We start from the raw sequence: 10,583 nt of genomic DNA, 5'->3' as shown, positions 1-10,583 counted from the left end.
AAGTATGGAATACTGTTAAGCTCATAATTTCATACATATACATGCCCAATTTACTTACTTCTTTTGCTTAGTTCCTATAATTCTAAGTTATTTCCCTCCCTTTGTGTGTTTTGTAGGCCAATAGAGCAAGAGAGCATAATTCATGCAATTCAAGCATGTTAAGGCCTAATTTGGATGAATGGAAGAAGAGCTTAAAAGACAAACTCATTTTGGCTACAGCCCCCTGCCAGTCCAGTTCCGTAGGTCATATTGCAAGCTTTGTTTAAGCAACCTACACAGCTCGGATGAGGCAGAATTCTTCATGAAAGTTGTTCCAATGGGTGTGTACTATAACATATCCAAATTGCAGCCCCATTGGATAAATATGGAGTCTGTTACCTAGCAAACACAGAACCATGCTCAGGATGGATCTTATCAGCGCGGAAAATGAGTTAGCAATTTGTTTCGGCCTTAACTTCGTCCTCAGACCTTGGATTGGCCCAAATAATATATGGCTGGAAAGAAGACATTCTGAACTTCAATTTCGAGTGCTTAAAGTCCTAATTTGATTAAGAGAAGCCCAAGTTGTAAGCCCTTGAAGTTGCTGGTTATGCTGACCTCAGCATGTGCTGGTTGGATGCTTGGTCATGGTGAGCTAGGTATGAGCTATCATTTCTGGTTGGAAGCTTGGTCATGGTGACATGAAGATGAGCTAGGGCTGCTGGTGGGATCTATTGGTGAAGTGCATCAACCAATTCAGATTTTATAATGCAAGTGTTGTATGCATTAGTGAAGTGCATCAACCAATTCATCTTTTATAATGCAAGTGTTGTATGCATTAGCCATATTGAATTCAGATTTGTCACTCCCCTCTCCCTATAAATACCACATCCATTCCACATTCAAGACACAACAAATCCTGAGATTCACAACCCCCACAATTCACTCCAACCATCCTCAAACACTCTCAAAATCCCAAACACTCCAACAATCACCAAAACAACTCCAGCAAACCTCTCTTCCATTTCCCTACGAATTTCATCTTCCTTAGCCATCACCACTCACTCAAACTCATCCCAAATCACCTCCATATCCTTCATACATCTTTCTAGAAGTGGGGAAGCTCTTGGAGAAGCATTAGAAGTGGAGAAGCACTTGGAGAAGCCTTGGACACCACAAGAACTTCAGAAAAAGGGTTTTTCTACTCTTATTGTATTCATTATGTTTTCTCATTTCTGTTCAAGTCTCTTTTCCATTATGAGTAGCTAAATCCATAACTAGGGCTTCGATGTAACCTAACATGAATATTCTGGGTTTATAAGTTTGGAGTTTCAAGTTTGATTCATGATTCATGTTCTTATTCATTATGCTTATAAGTTAACATGCTTGTTTGAATGATTGATCACCATTAGAACTTGTTTGTTAACTATCTTGGTTTGAATTAAGAGTATACACCATGCTTTAATTCGAATTGAACTATGAATAGGAAGAGTATGTATGGACATTCGACAACAGGGATTAGATACATACTTGGTTGTTTAAAATGTTCTTCTATGCTTAATGGGTTCCTAATGCTTAATTTTAGGTTAGACAACAAATGATCAAATTAGGGAATTAGGAACACAAGGTTAGGACCAAACACCATGGCCTAATCATACTTTAGCTAGAATCAATCTTTGAATCTGAATTAGACTTGTTACTTGAATCTTTATAACCCAGAATTGAATTGTTATGGTGATTCGAATGCCCTAGTCTCAAAATCTGTTTTCCAACTCTTAAAACCACTCTTTTTTACATTTGTTTACTTGTTTTTGTTTGCAATTTCATTTTGCTTCTTTTGTTCAACAATCACAACCACTCTTGTTTTAAATTCTGTTTTAGACATAACCTCCTACTTTCTTGAATTTGGTAATCTAAGTACATAACTAGTTTTAACTTCTCAGTCTTCGTGGGTACGACCTCGTACTTGTCTTGCTATACTACTAATTGCCCCGTACAATTGCGAGTTAACATAATATTAACAACAAATTTTGGCGCCGTTGCCGGGGACTGAACGAAAGTTCTTCCCTGGTTATGTGCCCGAGGTTACCCTATTCTTTTTAGTGTTTCTAATTAATCTAATTTTCTGTTTCAGGTAGTTTATGTCTAAAAATCCATTACTTGAACAAGTGAGGTCTTCGTTCCAACGTTCTAGATCTTTGAACGCAGGACCATCATTGCAACCCAGACGAGTGACCTCTGAAATTCAGAATCGTCTAGAAAGGGAGTTGTCAACTGCAAAAGAGCAAGCTCTTGCTACATTTACAAGTCTTGCTCTCCACACTGAACTTCCCGGTTCTTCACTTTCAAATTCGGAAGCAAGTTCAGACCAAGAAGAAGAAGAAATGATGGCTGCCATTGAGTTTATGGGAGAACTTGATATCCCAACAATTCCAGCATCTCCTTCAAGCATTTTGCTGCCCACTGTAGCTCGAAATTATGAGCTTAAATCTTCTCATCTTAATATGCTGCCTTCCTTTTATGGTTTACCTAATGAAGATCCATTGACTCATATAAAGGATATTTTTAATGTTGTGAGTTCTTTTCCCTTGACAGGTGTGACAGAAGATCAACTTCGAATGAGAGTGTTTCCATACACTTTAAAGGATAAGGCGAAGTATTGGTTGAATTCTTTAAAGCCTGGTTCACTCACTACATGGTCTGCCATTCAAAAGAAGTTCCTGGAAAAATACTTCTCCACGCAAAAGACCGACATGCTTAGGGACAAGATCTTGTTATTTGCACAGCAAGATGATGAATCGTTTTGTGAAGCATGGGAGAAATTCAATGGGTTGCTCAACCAATGTCCTCATCATGGGATTCCATTGAAGCTTCAAATGCGTATGTTTTATAAAGGACTAACCCCTTCTAGTCATAATATAGTCACCAATTTTGCAGGTGGTTCTTTTAAAACCAAAACTCCAGAAGAAACGTACGAACTCTTTGAGGAGATAGCAATGGAGACCCAACATACGGATACAAGAGGTAAACGTGTTATTAGTGGTTCTAATGATGCTTCTAGTGTGCAGATTTCAAAACTGGAACAAAAGCTAGATGCTCTTCTTGCATTAAACTCAAGAAGCCCTCCGAAGGAAGTGTGTAGCATTTGTGAATCTCATGACCATGCTACCACAGCTTGTCCACTTGGGGCTGGATATCCAGAATTTGTGCAAGAGCAAGCTAAGTTGGTAAATTCCTACAACCAAGGTCCAAGAAATGATCCATACTCTCAAAGTTATAATCCAGGTTGGAGGAATCATCCAAACTTTTCATGGAGAAATACCCAGAATCAAGCAAATCCCCCTTCATTCCAAAGGCCACAACAATCATCATCATCATTGGAAGATATAGTGAAGCAGATGGCAATCAACCAATCCAATTTTCAGCAAACTACACAAGCTGCCATCTCCAAATTGGAAGTCCAATTAGGCCAAATAGCTGCTGAAATAACTCAAAGAGTGCCTGGGAAATGGCCAAGCCAAACTGAGATCAATCCAAAGAACCCAGAAGCCAAGGCCATTCATGTGCTCAGATCAGGTAAGATCATTGATAATAAAGATGATTCTAATCTTTCAAATGATGTTGTGATTGTAGAAAATGAAGAGGAGGAGACCATGGCCACGGAAGGAGAACAACTCAAAACTTCTCAATCTGCTCCTAAGGCCAAATCAGATTCTCAGAAATCCGATCAATTCCAATTGCATAAAAGGGATGACAAATTTGTGCCACCACATCTTCAAGAAGATAGATACGTGCCACCCGCTCCATATGTTCCACAGATTCCATTTCCAGGCCGTCTTAAGAAAGCAAAGCAAGATAAGGCTTTTAAAGAGATTTATGATATTTTGAGTAAAGTTAATATCAATTTGCCTTTGCTTGATCTTATTGAACAGATTCCTGCATATGGAAAATTCATCAAGGACTTGAAAACTCACAAGCTCAATTTCGCTCCAAATGAAGGAGTAAAGCTCGACCAGAATGTAAGTGCTGTATTGCAAAGGAAGCTTCCACCAAAACTAGATGATCCTGGCAGCTTTGACATTCCCATTAACATTGGAGGCAAGAAGGTTGGAAGAGCCATGTTGGACTTGGGAGCAAGCATCAATGTTTTGCCATATTCAGTTTATCAAGAGCTTGGCTTAGAAGGGATGAAGAAGACTTCAATGCGACTTGAACTAGCTGATCATTCTATAAAATATCCAAAAGGTATTGTAGAAGATATTCTAGTTCAAGTTAATACACTAATTCTCCCTGCTGATTTTGTAGTGATGGACATGGAAGACAATCCAAATGGAGATCGTGTTGATCCCATTCTCCTAGGCAGGCCATTCATGGCCACTGCAGACACAATCATCAAAGTGAAAGATAGCACTCTCTCCATGACTGTTTTGGGTGAAACTGTTGAATTTAAAATGCTTAATGCTCTATCTCAACCTTCTATCTCTCTTGATTCTTGCTTTTCAATTGATGTTGTGGATCATGAGGTTTCTTCCAAAATTTTGCAGAGAAAGTCTAATGATGCTCTAGAAGCTGTCTTAACACAAGAAGAGGAAGATCTTTGTGAACCGGAGTTCCAAGAAGTGGTGGCTGCCTTAGAAGTGTTTCCGCCATACCCACCATCCTTTAGGCCACCAATCGAGCCTCTTGGACCATCATCCACGAAATTGGAGCCATCCATTGTCATCCCACCAAAGCTAGAACTTAAACCTCTTCCCAATAATCTTAAATATACATATTTGGGTGCTAACGAAACTCTCCCTGTTATAATTGCTGCAGGTCTCTCCTCACATGAAGAAGAGAGCTTAATTAAAGTTCTAAAAGAGCATAAAACAGCCATTGGGTGGACCATAGCAGACATCAAAGGATATGCACCGGATTTTAATGGAAGAAGACAGCAAACCATCTCGTGATGCCCAAAGGAGGCTAAATCCCAACATGAAAGAGGTGGTTAGAGCTGAAGTTTTAAAGCTACTCGATGTAGGAATCATCTACCCAATTTCAGATTCTAAGTGGGTGAGCCCTGTGCAAGTTGTTCCAAAGAAGTCCGGAATCACCGTTGTGAAGAATGAGAAGAATGAGCTAGTTCCTACACGAACTGTCACTGGTTGGAGAGTTTGCATTGATTACAGGAAGTTGAACACATCCACTAGAAAAGATCATTTCCCCTTACCTTTTATTGATCAAATGCTTGAACGTTTATCTGGCCATGCTTACTATTGTTTTCTTGATGGTTTTTCAGGTTATAATCAAATTCCCATTGCTCCGGAAGACCAAGAGAAAACCACATTTACATGCCCATTTGGTACGTTTGCTTATAGAAGGATGCCATTCGGTTTATGCAATGCCCCAGCAACTTTCCAAAGATGCATGATGTCAATCTTTTCAGATATGGTGGAACGATTCATTGAGGTATTTATGGATGATTTTTCAGTTTTTGGTTCCTCTTTTGATAATTGTCTTCACCACTTGTCTCTAGTGCTTAAAAGATGCCAGGAAACAAATCTGATTTTGAATTGGGAGAAGTGTCACTTCATGGTGAGACAAGGCATTGTACTAGGCCATGTGATTTCAAGCAAGGGAATCGAAGTGGATAAAGCCAAGATCGACCTCATCTCAAATCTTCCACCCCCTACCTCTGTTAAAGGAATTAGAAGCTTTCTAGGTCATGCTGGATTCTATAGAAGGTTCATCAAAAATTTCTCAAGCATTACAAGGCCATTGTGTAATCTCCTTGCTAAGGATGCTGTTTTTGAGTTTAATGAAGCTTGCATGGAAGCTTTTTCTACCTTGAAGAGGGAGCTAACTTCAGCCCCTATTATCATAGCTCCGGATTGGTCTTTACCATTTGAAATAATGTGTGATGCCTCTGACTTTGCTATTGGTGCAGTTTTAGGTCAAAAGAAGAACAAGCTGCCCCATGTGATTCATTATGCTAGCCGGACCTTGAATGATGCTCAAATCAACTACTCCACAACAGAGAAGGAGTTGCTTGCTGTGCTTTTTGCTTTAGAAAAATTTCGTTCTTACCTTGTTGGTTCTAAAGTAATTGTTTATTCTGACCATGCAGCCCTTAGATACTTGCTCACTAAGAAGGATGCCAAACCACGCTTGATTAGATGGATTCTCTTGCTGCAAGAATTCGATTTGGAGATTCGAGATAAGAAGGGATGTGAGAATGTGGTAGCTGATCATTTGAGCAGAATTGTGGTTGAAGAAAAAGGAGGAGCTGTGCTACCCTTGAATGAGACTTTCCCTGATGAACAACTATATGCTGCCCAAGTCAAAGAGCCATGGTATGCTGATTTTGTTAATTATCTTGCTTGTGGTGTTCTTAGAAATGATCTAACTTCTCAGGATAAGAAGAAGTTCTTTTCCATGGTGAAACATTATGTATGGGATGAACCTTTCTTATTCAAGCATTGCCCGGATCAACTCATCAGAAGATGTGTTCCAGAAGAAGAGCAAGAAAGCATACTTAGGCATAGCCACGAATTGGCCTGTGGAGGTCACTTTGGAGCTAAGAAAACAGCACTTAAAATTCTGCAATCTGGTTTCTTTTGGCCCACTCTATTTAAAGATGCATTTAATTTTTGTGTTAAGTGTGATAGGTGCCAAAGGATGGGGAACATAAGTCGCAGGAATGAAATGCCATTGAATAACATACTTGTTGTGGAGCTTTTCGATGTGTGGGGTATTGATTTCATGGGACCATTCCCATCTTCCTTTGGTTATACTTACATACTTGTTGCTGTTGATTATGTGTCTAAATGGGTGGAAGCCATAGCCACCAAAACCAATGATTATAAGGTGGTGCTGAAGTTCTTGAAGGATAATATTTTCACAAGGTTTGGTACTCCAAGGGCTGTCATTAGTGATGGAGGCAGCCACTTCTGTAACAAGCCATTCGAAGCACTCATGAAGAAGTACAACATCACCCATCGAGTCTCTACACCATATCATCCGCAAACTTCTGGTCAAGTGGAAATAAGCAATAGAGAAATTAAGCACATCCTGGAGAAGGTGGTGAACAATACAAGGAAAGATTGGGCAGCCAAGCTCAATGATGCATTATGGGCTTATAGGACAGCATATAAGACTCCCATTGGAATGAGCCCTTATCGTCTTGTGTTTGGGAAAGCTTGTCACCTGCCAATGGAGCTTGAACACAATGCTTTTTGGGCCATAAAGAAGTTAAATTTTGATCTAGACAAGGCAGGCCATGCAAGAAAGTTTCAGCTGAATGAATTGGAAGAAATTAGACATGAGTCTTATGAGAATGCAAAGCTTTACAAAGAACGAACCAAGAGTTACCATGACAGAAACATTCAACGGAAAGAGTTCTCCAAAGGTATGTCAGTTCTTTTGTTTAACTCACGTTTGCGTCTCTTTCCAGGAAAATTGAAGTCTAGATGGTGTTGTGTAGATACAGCTGCACCAAAATGGATTCAGTTGCATCCTCAACTTATGATACTCGCAAGTGCACGAGCCGTTCGGTAGTATAGCGTATGTAAGTGCGAGGTCGATCCCACGAGGATTGGTGATTGAATGATCCAATTCATTTCTCCTACACAAAACAGAAATAAAAACAAAGAACATAAAACAAGGAAGAAAGAAATAAGTAACTCAAGCAAATAAGTTCCCAAGTTCAATTTAGATTAATGGATTGATTCTAGCTAAAGTATGATTAAGCCATGGTGTGTGGTCATAACCTTGTGTTCCTAATTCCCTAATTTGATCATTTGTTGTCTAACCTAAAATTAAGCATTAGGAACCCATTAAGCATAGAAGAACATTTTAAACAACCAAGCATGTATCTAATCCCTGTTGTCGAATGTCCATACATACTCTTCCTATTCATAGTTCAATTCGAATTAAAGCATGGTGTCTACTCTTAATTCAAACCAAGATAGCTAACATGCAAGCCTAAATGGTGATCAATCATTCAAACTAGCATATTAACTTATAAGCATAATGAATAAGAACAAAAACCATAATTGAAACTTGGAAACTAATTAAACTTGAATACTTAAGAAAGAATGTACATTACAAGAAAAATAAATTACAACTAAGAAAACATTAAAGAAAGCTAGAATTGAGAACTAGAAAGGAAAACTAAGAGAATTTGAGGGAGAGAAGGGAAGTGTTTGAGAACTTTGAGGAGGGAGAAGAAAGTGTTTGGGAACTTTAGAGAATTTTGGAAGAGAGTGGTTGAGAACTTGTGTTTGAGAGCTTTGAGGATTTTGGAAGGGAATGTGTTTAAGACATGGGGAATTTGGAAGAGAGTGTTTGAGAACTTGGAGGATTTGGAGAAGAAAGTAGAGAGGTGTTTTGAGAACTTTGAGGATTTTGGAAGAACATGTGTTTGAAAACTTTAGAGAATTTGATGAAGGAAATGGGAGAAGTGTTTGGGAAGTGTTTGGAGAAGAGAGTATTTGAAGAATTTAGAAGAAGAGAAAGGAAAAGTGTTTGATATTTAGTACAAAGAAAATTTAATAGAATGATCTTATTACAACAATTGAGAACTACAAAGGGAAACTAAGAGAATTTGAGGGAGAGAAGGGAAGGGAGCTCTAGAGAAGTGTTTGAGAGCTCCCCCCCTTGGGGTGTTATTACAAGCTTAGAGAACTTCCCTATTTATAGGCCTAGGGGAAGTGAAAATCAGAATTCAATAAGACTAATGCATACAACACTTGAATTATAAAATCTGAAATGGTTGATGCACTTGTATTAGAAAATCTGAAATGGGTGATGCACTTGTATTAGAAAATCTTGAATTGGTTGATGCACTTCACCACTAAATCCCACCAGCAGCCCTAGCTCATCTTCATGTCACCATGACCAAGCTTCCAACCAGAAATGATAGCTCATACCTAGCTCACCATGACCAAGCATCCAACCAGCACATGCTGAGGTCAGCATGACCAGCAACTTCAAGGGCTTACAACTTGGGCTTCTATTAATCAAATTAGGACTTTAAGCACTCTAAATTGAAGTTCAGAATGTCTTCTTTCCAGCCATATGTTATTTGGGCCAATCCAAGGTCGGAGGAAGAAGTTAAGGCCGAAACAAATTGCTAACTCATTTTCCGCGCTGATAAGATCCATCCTGAGCATGGTTCTGTGTTTGCTAGGTAACGGACTCCAGATTTATCCAATGGGGCTGACTTTTGGATATGTTATAGTACACACCAATTGGAACAACGTTCATGAAGAATGTGGCCTCATTCGAGCTATGTAGGTTGCTGAAACAAAGCTTGCAATATGACCTACGAAACTGGACTGGCAGGGGGCTGTAGCCAAAATTGAGTTTGTCTTTAAGCTCTTCATCAATTCATCCAAATTAGGCCTTAACATGCTTGAATTGCATGAATTATGTTCTCCAAAGCCATCATTGTTACCTAAAGCTCAATTAACTGAAATATAAACACAAAAAGGATTAAAAGCACAAGTTTAACTCAAAAACATAACCAAATCATAAGCTAGAAGGGTAAGAAATAATATACAATTATGAACCGATCAAATACCCCCAAACCTAGATTTTGCTAGTCCTCGAGCAAAACAACACAAAACAAAGTTAAAAACAAAACTAGAAGTTAACTAAACCACTTTCGTAGGTAACTCGATTGCATTTAGCATATGCAACAAGCCTTTAAACCTCTAGGCATCCCTAGTAGGAGGAGTTGTGTCTCCTGAGGGTTTAACAGATACGATACCCACAAACGTTTTACTGACTCTGTAAAACAAAGTAATTAGAAAACTTAAAGATTGTTAGTCCTTAAGCAAAACCAAAAACAAAAACAAACACAAAAACACAAAGAACTTAAAACAATTTTTCCGAACATTTTCTGAAGAGAAATGACTCATGCACATGACTTAAACGTTTTAACAATAAAAGCTCAATTTTTAGACATTATTTACAAAGCGGCAAAGTTCTAAACACAATATGCTCAAAGTGTAGTAGTGTGATAGCCAAATGCAACAAATTCCCCAATCTTAGTTTTCACACAATTTCAAAAATCATACAAAGCATAAGTTCAACTTCAAATCTCACCAAAGTTGTCCTCTCACAAATGAATCACTCAGAAGAGGGCTATAATGCACACTCAGTTATAAACATGAGAATAGAGTTAAACCATAAGGGACTTAACTCGCAATAGAAATATGAAGAACTTGCATTAATATGATCTCAAGAAGGATGTCAAACACTTAAAAGTAGAAAAATGAATGCAATTCAACCACATGACATTTAAGATCAATTTAGGTCTTTAGCATAGGTTGTAATGGGGCCAAGGGTGTAAGGTGAGTAAGAAATGAAGGGTATGGATAAAACAAAGTCCAAGAAACTCAAAATATAAGAGCATAAAACAATTGTTTACAAGACTTCGAATCATCACGATTAGATTTTTTCTTTTACACGATCAAAACTCCTTATACCTTCATTTACAATGATTCATACTCCTTTCCTTGAATTGAACAAACACCAATTTATTTTGAAGGCCCAAAAATGAAACCCAAAAATGAAATTTCATTCAACCACCACTTAATCACAACTTTTCTCGTTTCTTT

The 10,583-nt window shown here is 38.4% G+C and overlaps 1 non-coding gene across 1 annotated transcript; it reads right to left on the bottom strand.

The window, feature by feature from the left end:
• Positions 1-2,732: 2,732 nt before the first annotated feature.
• On the bottom strand, positions 2,733-2,839 carry LOC148293804 (small nucleolar RNA R71). The gene has a single exon (XR_015836850.1). It is a non-coding gene; the product is annotated as a small nucleolar RNA R71 (small nucleolar RNA).
• Positions 2,840-10,583: the final 7,744 nt, after the last annotated feature.

The sequence above is a fragment of the Prunus avium genome, chromosome 6 (genome assembly GCF_965620075.1).
Source record: "Prunus avium chromosome 6, drPruAviu1.hap1.1, whole genome shotgun sequence".
In the NCBI taxonomy this organism is placed as follows: Eukaryota; Viridiplantae; Streptophyta; class Magnoliopsida; order Rosales; family Rosaceae; genus Prunus; species Prunus avium.
The sequence above is the reverse complement of the archived record's forward strand: the minus strand, read 5'-3'. Positions and strand labels throughout refer to the sequence as shown.